This window comes from Strigops habroptila, chromosome 1, assembly GCF_004027225.2.
Source record: "Strigops habroptila isolate Jane chromosome 1, bStrHab1.2.pri, whole genome shotgun sequence".
NCBI lineage: Eukaryota > Metazoa > Chordata > Aves > Psittaciformes > Psittacidae > Strigops > Strigops habroptila.
The window spans coordinates 117,710,355-117,719,986 of NC_044277.2; positions in this window are offsets into that span (position 1 = coordinate 117,710,355).

Consider the following 9,632-nt stretch of genomic DNA (forward strand, 5'->3'; position numbering starts at 1 on the left):
TTGCAAAAGTTAAAAGGGTGTATTAGTCCAAGGGAAATGACTGCAAAAACTAGACAAAAATAGGCTGACAGTAATGTAAGCCTGGCACTCTTTTAATAGTAATAGTGGGATGAAAAAAGTCTAACTACCTTTGTGACAGAGTTGTATTACTTTAATAAAAGGATCATATAGTTGCCCAAGTGGCAGCTTGTAATATGTTATTGATGCCAGCAGCTCCAGAGATTTCTTCACCTCTAAGTTCCCAAGATCAAATATCTGTAATGCACAAAGCACTGCGTCTACCTCCAATTTGCCCATTAGCCCGGATGAGTGGAATTAGACAAGGTGTTGACAAGGAAACACAGTGCTGTAGTATCCACAAACAGAAACAGACAACCTGTGTCTGGAAGCATATCCATCATTGCAGATCCATATTTTATAAAGCAAGAAACCTGTTGTCAAGGTACAGAGACTACTACTCCAACATTGCCTAAGGCTTGCAGTCCAAGGTCTGATTCAACATCCCATTATCTCCAATGCCAGAGGCAGACAGACATTTATTGTATAAAGGTTTCACTTCTGCCTAGAAAGCATTTTCCAGCTTGTTTGATTCAACTCCACCCTTTTCACCACTATCGTTCTATGGTCATCATTTTAACATGTTATCCTCAGGCCATAGACCTGATTGGAAAAATTTCTGAAGAAAAGCAGAGCTACTAATAAATTAATTAAGAGTTCGTTGAGAGATATATACGTATACCTCAGAGTTCATCAAGAATGCACACCATTGAATTGCTTGCTTCCCTTCTGTAAGTATAGCTTAGATTAGCTTATAAAAAATCCCCATATTATTCCATATAACATCATATTACTACATTTGTAAAGGCTTAACTATTTTGTGCTATTCAGCTGCTTTGTTTTCCAATCTATTTTCTCCAACATACAACATTTCATCTTATTCTTTCTCCTTAAATCTTCTAGAACTCCTCCTCACACTGTTGTACTTCACAATGACAGCATTTTTCAGTCTTTCAGCTTTCTCCCATTTCATTAAAACTTCTGCTGCAACATTCTAAGTTGCTCTCCTGCTCTGTCTGTAGTATAAAATTTGTATGCAAGCTCTGTAAGAGGGTAATTTTTAGCAGAAACTAGTATCCATTTCTATTACACTCCAAAACATTTAAGGAAAAATTGCATAACAAAAAAAAGTCAGGATCACCATAAGACCTGTTATGAGTGGAAATAGATGAAAAATTCTTCAAATACTCAGAAAGCATTTAGGGTGTTCTCCAAGGATTTTTAGCAAGGGAGGAAAAAAAAACCACCAACAACTTATTTCATTGAAGATCTAACAAAAAGTGCAAAACCAAGGAAAGGGTGTCTTTTTTGCAAGTGTGTGGCTATGTACAAGTAGGGAGAGCTCCACAAGTGCAGCAAGTCAGTCCTCTTGCCAACTACCACCACCACCACCAGTTTTTCACAGCTCTGGGAAACATAGAAAGGGACAAAAAGATGGCCAAGAAACAAAAGAATTGCAGGGAAAAATCTAAAGACCAAACACTTCAAGTACTGAACCACAAGCTCCCTGAAAGCAGAATAAAGATCTAGAAAAAGCAAGAGCAGAGAGAGAATTAAGATGTATAAAGCAGTAAAAATATGCAGGATGTCAGAAAAGCATAAGAATAGGCAATAATCAAAGGGGGTTTTTGAAAGCAGTAGAGAAATTCTGCAGAGAAACTAAAGACTAAAAGGAGAACAAGCAGATCCAGGCACTATGTCTGTTTTTAAAGTTAATTTAGCAAACAAACAGTTCTCAAAAGGCAAAAAAAAGTTAAAATAAAAACCTGCTTGAATTTACATCAAGGCTGGATTTATCTGGCTTAGCCTAATTAATGTCATTTAATCCAAGACAAAATAAGTTTGTTGTAAATGAAAAAGGACTGCTCTCTCTTTTCCACTTAAGTTTACTGAAAAAGTTGTAGATATTTAATTTAGGTTCTTTTAAAAGATAAGCCTATGAAGAAGTCCAAAGTTTCAGGCTCTGAAACAGAGCCAGAAAAGTTTTGCTTTTTTAAGTCTATTTTTCATGCCAACAGAAAGTTATCTGCTTAAGCAGAAAATGGATTGCAGTTAGTAATTCTTCATTAAGTTTTTGTAGAGCCAGTTATCAACACATGAAACAAAGAATTCGACAAATAGGATTAGTTTCACCATCTGAAGTGTTCGAATTATGGTGCTAATACTAACTTTTTCAAAGAAAGTCTTACAGAATAGAAAACATCTTCAGAGAAATCAAAATTTTACTGCATTGAATCTAACCTTTTAATGGCAAGATTATAACATTTTTGTATGTGATCAGAGTAGGGAGCATTACAGCCCCAGTGTATATACTTTTAACATACTTTTGACCTGTGGAGGAGGACTTGGAGGTGTTGGTTGATAAGAACTGAACATGAGCCAGCTTCAGTGCATGCTTGCAGCCCAGGAAGCCAACCATATGCTGGGCTGCATCAAAAGAAGTGTGACCAGCAGGTCAAAGGAGGTGATCCTGTTTCTCTGCTCTCATGAGACCCCACTTGGAGTACTGTGTACAGTTCTGGTGTCTTCAACATAAGAAGGACATGGAACTGTTGGAGCAAGTCCAGAGGAGGGCCACCAGGATGATAAGGGGGCTGGAGCACCTCCTGTATAAAGACAGGCTGAGAAAGCTGGGGCTGTTCAGCCTGGAGAAGAGAAGCTGCATGGAGACCTCATAGTAGCCTTCCAGTATCTGAAGGGGACCTACAGGGGTGCTGGAGAGGGACTCTTCATCAGGGACTGTAGTGATAGGACAAGGGGGAATGGGTTTAAACAGGGGAAGTTCAGGTTAGATATAAGTAAGAAGTTCTTTACTGTGAGGGTGGTGAGGCACTGGAACAGGTTGCCCAAAGAAGTGGTAAGTGCTCCATCCCTGGCAGCATTTGAGGCCAGGTGGAATGGAGTCTTGGCTGACATGGTTTAGCGTGTGGTGACCCTGTCCATGGCAGGGGGGTTGGAACTAGATGATCTTAAGGTCCTTTCCAACCCGAACTATTCTATGATTCTATGTTGTTATATCTCATTTTCTCCTAATGTACAGGTTTAGTAAACACCATTAATTTTAATACAAACACTCCTTCAAATTTGTTTATGCAAAAACAATTTCTTCCAAGTATTAAAACCATGCAAATTGTACCTTTTAAATAATTCACAGCTATTCAACCAAGGCTTAATTTTGAGAGCTCCCTCCCAAAAATATGTTATTCATGTTATCACAAAATCGTTCTAGTTTTCAGTTGTCAAATTGGGACTGAATGATGTTTGCAAAGTGGAAAGCCAAGCAATTACAGTACCCCAAATTGATCAGTTTTTAAATAAGAATTGACAGAATTCTTTACTTTGAAGTGGAAGGCAATGATTGCACACCATCTGCTTCCAGTTAAGTGACACTAATTCAACAGTTGACTTGAAAGAGGACTAAGATATAAATACACTTGATTAACAAGGATTCTGGGCAAGTGTTCTTAATACCCATCTCCCTTTGCTGAAAGAAATTATTAAAAGCAATGGAGAGGTTAAAATCAAGCTTTATATATTGTTCAGTGTACAGCATGAACACCACAGTTACAACTAGTGAAGGAAAAAGCCCATAATGTGGTACTATGAACTAGGTAAGATCAGGTCGCAGTCCTAGATCATTACAGACTGAAACAAGGTAACACTTCAGGAAAATTTTTGGTGGCATAATTTCTATCTTTGTAATGACAGACCATATCACATTCAAGAAGAGATGACAGGTGTTGATAGAAGAGAAAGAAAATAATCAATGGGAGACAGAAAAAACTGATTCCCATGTGAACCCTCTGCTAAATTTTTCTTGGAACCTAGAGGTTGGAGAATATTTCAATTCTGAACCATTAAAGCTCAGTAGAACTGCCTTTTTTCTCCCTCAACCCCTGAAGTAAGAAGGGAGAAAAAAATTACCAGAAGTACTTCCAATCCATAAAGCAATATCCTTTCAGAAGGCAAAACTGTAAATTGGCATGAAGTAACTCTGATCAGGAAAAAATAAAATTCTACCTCCTACCCACTATATACTTCTTCAAAGAATTGGAGTAAGAGCAAAATAATTATTTTCTCAGTATTTGCTTTCCAGTCCAAAAACAACAGATTTCAGCACATACTGCTTCCAGAGTCTTCTCCAAGTCAATAGGAAATTCTTTCTTCTATCACATCATTCCACCAAGCATTTTGGTTCTGTTTTCTGCTATAAGCAGCTCCCTGTTCCTCTAAGCCCTCTTCAGCTGTAACTAATTTATCAAGTAGCACAAAAGCTGAGCTGTGGAGTGAAACTCATGGGGCTGAGCCCCATTATGTAACATGAACAATTATGTCACATGACTAAATGCATTTCACAAGGTGTTTAACTCAAATTAGCTCCAGTCTGGCCCCATGGACCCAAAACACCCATCAGTGTCCAAGATGTATTAGGTGTGCTCCTGGAGCTCATCCTCTGCTCTAGTCTCATGCAAAAATATCCATTTCACACTCTCCATGGCTGGCTGCTCTGCTCTAGGTCAAACTGTGTGCAGGAATAGTTGAGACATTCCTTTCAATAATGCACCCCTGATTGGACCCAGTATGCTCTTGTGCTAAGCATGCTTAATGCTTTCCATACAAGAGAGGACTTCTCCTCACCCACAAGAAATACAAACAGACCTAGCTTTCTTCTAAAGTTTAGAGAGAAAATATATTAAAAATCAAACTGGAACCAAGTTAAACAGTTCTTCTATTCATCTCAACTGTATATTTGATGATTCATCTATCCTAACCTTGGTTGCTAGAGCCTGAGCCAACAACCAAAGACTTTGCTGGTAGTAGAGGCAGACAAACACTTTTCCAGGACAAGTCACCCAACGATGTCCATCTCCAAGTGAAACAACTACTTTAGAGATGTCTGGAGCTTGCTCTGGCATCACTTCAAGGTATGCAAGGGAGGGCAAACAAATCCTTCCCATGGTCTGCTTGCCTGTTTCTGTGTTAACAGGTAATACTCAAAAAAGGCAAGATCAAGGAAAATCTGGAAGAAAGCAATCTCCATGGGCTTATCTCCCATAACTGGAGCAAGAATCAGCACAGCCCAGGGTTGCAACTGCAGCAATATTCATCTCTAGTCCTGAAACATGCCCATGTGCCCAAGAGCTTGAAATTAGGCTGTTAAGACCTAGCAGGAGTCTCAACACAGCATACACACTAGTAACTAGACTGAAAATGAATAAATGTATTTACCAGGTTCTCCCACATTTTTGATTCTGGCTTTAAGACATCTCTGGCATGATACTGGTCCTGAGGGTTTCCCAATAGTTATGCTTGCTTCTCACATTACTAGATTTTATATCCAAAAAAAGACACAAGAAACATGTTACTACAAATCCTTCTTGACCAAAACTCCCATTTACCTCAATTTCCTTATCTGTAAACAGGTAGGTGGTCTGAAAATCTCTGTATTGCTCTGATACCTCCTAAGTAAGACTAAATAGAAACTAATAGACCCAAGTAACTTTACTAATTGTAAATCAACCTTCAATATAAGGGGAATATCTTGATAATAAAAGCAATAATATTTCACTAAAAGTGAGAGAGATAATCTCAAAATCAGAGCTGCAAAGTAACAGAAAATGTGATGTTCTCCACAGAAAATAGGTCTTTCAAAACATACTTTTAGTGCAATTAATACCATGCTGAACTTTATGCAAAAAAGGCACATGCACAGTTTTGGAAGTCCTAGAAATTAAAGCACTTGAGAGATTAATGTTAGAAGCTTAACACACAATAAAATAGTGTAAAATTCAGAGTGCATGCTTCATTTGGAAAAAAATAATTAAAATAAACCACAGGGTCACTGTGTGGTGTCTCAATAAACAGCTTTATCCCAAGTCTAAAATGCTTAGTTCTGCTTCTTAAATTAACCCAGATAACACTAGAAATTTTATTTAGAGTAACCACTTTTCACTTTGAGCTATGCAATACTTAAAGCAATTTCACACTTTACAGAACAGTAAGAAAAATGTCAGTTATTGTTTTTCTATATTCTACCATCACAACAAAAATTCCCACATTTTTAATATTTAGATTTAGTGATTCATTTAATCATAAAATCTACGCTAAATTAACATGAATCTCAGTCTAGATGCATTAGTGAGTTTGTGTGAAAATGTAACACATTGTCATAGATCATCAAAAGGTTAGAACCTTTGTTACTAGTTCTAACATCTCGTTAACATTACTTTGTACTTCGAGTACTTTGCTTATAGTGAAAGATCATCAGTGGGTTAAGCGAAGAAATGAAAAAGCAAAACAAACAAAACTACCTCCTATGCTCTTCCTAAATAGGGTGCCACTAAGACACATTAATTGTTCCACTATCATGAAAACTCTTAGGGCAGCAGCTGTAGATACAGCTCAGAGGGTCCTTGAAACTGCTTCAAATGATATTTCTGAAGCCACCCCAGACAGGGAATTAATCAGAAACACCACCGTGCCACTATTCCAATATCCCAATCATACAAAGCAGCACCTCAGAGATCCTGATTACTTCTAGGAAAGTGTGCAGAATTCACAGGCTGGATGAACCCCAGACAGCTCAAGGAAATACATCATTCTCACCAGTCACAGGAAAAATAACTAAATCCCATTCACAGTCTAAAACTCCTAAATACTTTAGTTTAGAATGTATCCTCCAAATTCTCCTGATTCTCTACCTTTTCTCTACAGTTCTTATCCAGCCTGTTGCCTCTCCCCAGGTGATTAATCAGGTAGTAATGATTACCTGATTAATGCTACCTCCGTTAAAGAAAACAGCTTTCAGCTGATGTCTTGGAATAAACATCATGGTTTTATCTACAAGCTGTCTAGAAAATGGATAGATTTTCTTTTCTTGTAAAAACTTGAAGTATCAGAGTACCAATGCCAGAGAAGCTGCCATGGCAAGGGTCTACCACCATGGGGGTTGTTCTCTTGCAGCAAGCAAAACTAGTTCCAGAGTTGTTTTGAATTCAGTTGCAGTGTATTAAAAGCCAAGATAGAAAGAAATGTTCTCATCTCATGCACTCCTCTATGACATGCACCACACATTGTCAGACTGCAGCCGACAAAGGTGTGATTGAGGTTTTACATCACCCAGTGTTTGTTTCCACAGTTTAGAATAGTTGCTGGTTTTCACAGTTAGGTATTGCCTACCATCAAGCAGCAATAGTTTTCAGTCCTTATCAGGCTTATAGGATGTTTCTGTTGAATTACAAAGTTTAAAATGAATGGCTATAAATAATGACAGGTTATTTCAAAGATGATAATAAAGTTCTATTGCTTTTCCTTACTGGTTTAAAATTCTAGACAGCTGGTATGAATTAGGTATTTACCACATCAAAAAGACAATTCTGAGTGGACAAATACCTACATGTGGTTTTTTTCAACTGCATAAGCAGTATCTCCATTAAGCAACTCTAATGGAGATTTTAGCTGAATGGTATCAAGCATTCAGCAATAATTTGAGTCTTAAGAATTTCTAAGTCAGGCCAAAAATTTCCCTAAGCTGATAAACATTTAGAGGTCCACCACACTAGTGAGACCTAGAATTGTTCCACCCACTCCAGTGGCTGTATTTTACTATCAAATAATTTATATTTGATAGTATAATTTATATTTGATAGTATATATTTGATAGTAAAATATTAACTTAAATATATAAAACTGTTACACTCAAAATCTTGCAAACATAGTAGGAAAACACAGAAATAGGGAACTAGGAATTCTAAACAATTCAGTTTCTGTTTTAATGTTTGCCCTGTCCCACTCAACAGTTATTGGGAAAGATGATCTTTTACAAAATTTTGCATCATTCACAGGAGAAACCACAGGTCCTCCAAAGGTTAAAAAATAAAATAATAATTAATTTTATTGTAAACTTCCCTAAAACTGTGCCAGGAGAAACAAAAGTCTCAGGAGGTTTTTATTCTTATAAAAGAGATGAAGTAGAAGAAAAGAAAACAGAGAAATAGGCTCACCACCCCATGGATCCAGCAACATCTTCTCAGTCAGATAGTGGAAATTCTTTCAGTTAAAGCCCTTGTGACCAGTGAATCTGCTTGAACCCAGACTGGAATAATACACCACACACCTGAACGATGGCTGCCTTTTTATAGGATCATGCTCTTCAGGGTCACGCTCTCTTAGACTTCTCCCCCAGGTGGAGACTTTTTTGCAGATGTATCTGATGAACCCCACACCCAACGAATGTTTATGTCCTGATAAGCACCGCAGTGTCTGTAGTGCTGTGTCCGGGCAATTTGTTGCCTTTGCAGTTAATTAAGCTTCACGGCCTCAGGGCAGGCAACACAGGAAAGCATCCCACACCTTCCTGGATCCCCTGCTCGGCCCCCCTGCCATTTGCCCAAGTAATAACAAGCTGTCAGTTCCTTCTATCTTATGAGCTGTTTTGAGACAAATACAGAAAGGGTCTCTTGACAACCGCAATAGTCCAACTTTTCTAAGAAAATCCTCATTAATGCAGCAGAGGTACATGACCTTCCAGGTGTCTATACCTTTTCTTCCTGTTGTGTTTATCGCTAGTTTTCCGGGTCCTAACGTCAGTATTTTCAATCTCCCTCCAGAAGAATGTGGGAGTATTAAGACAAGTGATTAGCAACCTGAAGTCTTCAGCAGGAGAGCAATTATGCCCTTTTAGGGGCATAACTCAAAGAGTCTTCATCTTTGGTCTAGGGTACATTTGGGTCTATGTTAGCTTGCTTTCTTGCAAGAGCTTTCTTCCTTCTTAGTCGCCAGGTGAAGATTGAAAGTCATCCAATGCCACCCTCATCCTCAGCTGAAATAGAACTGTCTTTTGCTCAGGGACTACATACATTTCTCAGACTTTTGCTGTGGAGTATTGTCACAGAGCATACACTAATATGGGCTAGGCTACAGTGACTTAGCCAGCAGAAAAATGTTAAAACAAGCTGAAACAGAATAACACAAGCCTTAATGAGTCCCGAGACCCTACACTGTAAAATTGTCATGAAGGCTATGGCCTGTGACTAATCATAGAATATATCGTATATACTGGCCTATACAAAAGGGTCAAAAATAATGAAATATTTTGACATTTTTATCATTGACCATAGAAGTCATTCAGACCTATTCTGTGAGCCCTTTCCACAAAAAGTGAGTGGAGCTTTACATCAGTGGCGCAAAATTGCAGATCTACAATTTCAAAATCTTCAAGATGCAGTACCTAACACTGAAACTGAGCACATTCCTATTCCCAGTAAAACCCTACTGATTAATGAGCCTTCTGTTTGTCTTTATAAGGCCAAAAGCCTCACTGACTGTAATTAAGAAAATTTGAGGACTCCAGATAATACTGAAGCAATTTCAGCATAACCTTTATAGGAGACAAAGTCAGAAATCCAATATTAATTAACATCAAAAGATGGGGTTTTGACGGTAGTCAGAGCTTGACCCTAAACAGTTAATCTTCAAAGACTGGTAAATGGATATTAATTGATTTAATGCATATTAAAATTTTATTTTGGAAAGCAAATTTCCAAGACACAATAAATAAATGATTGGACATCCAT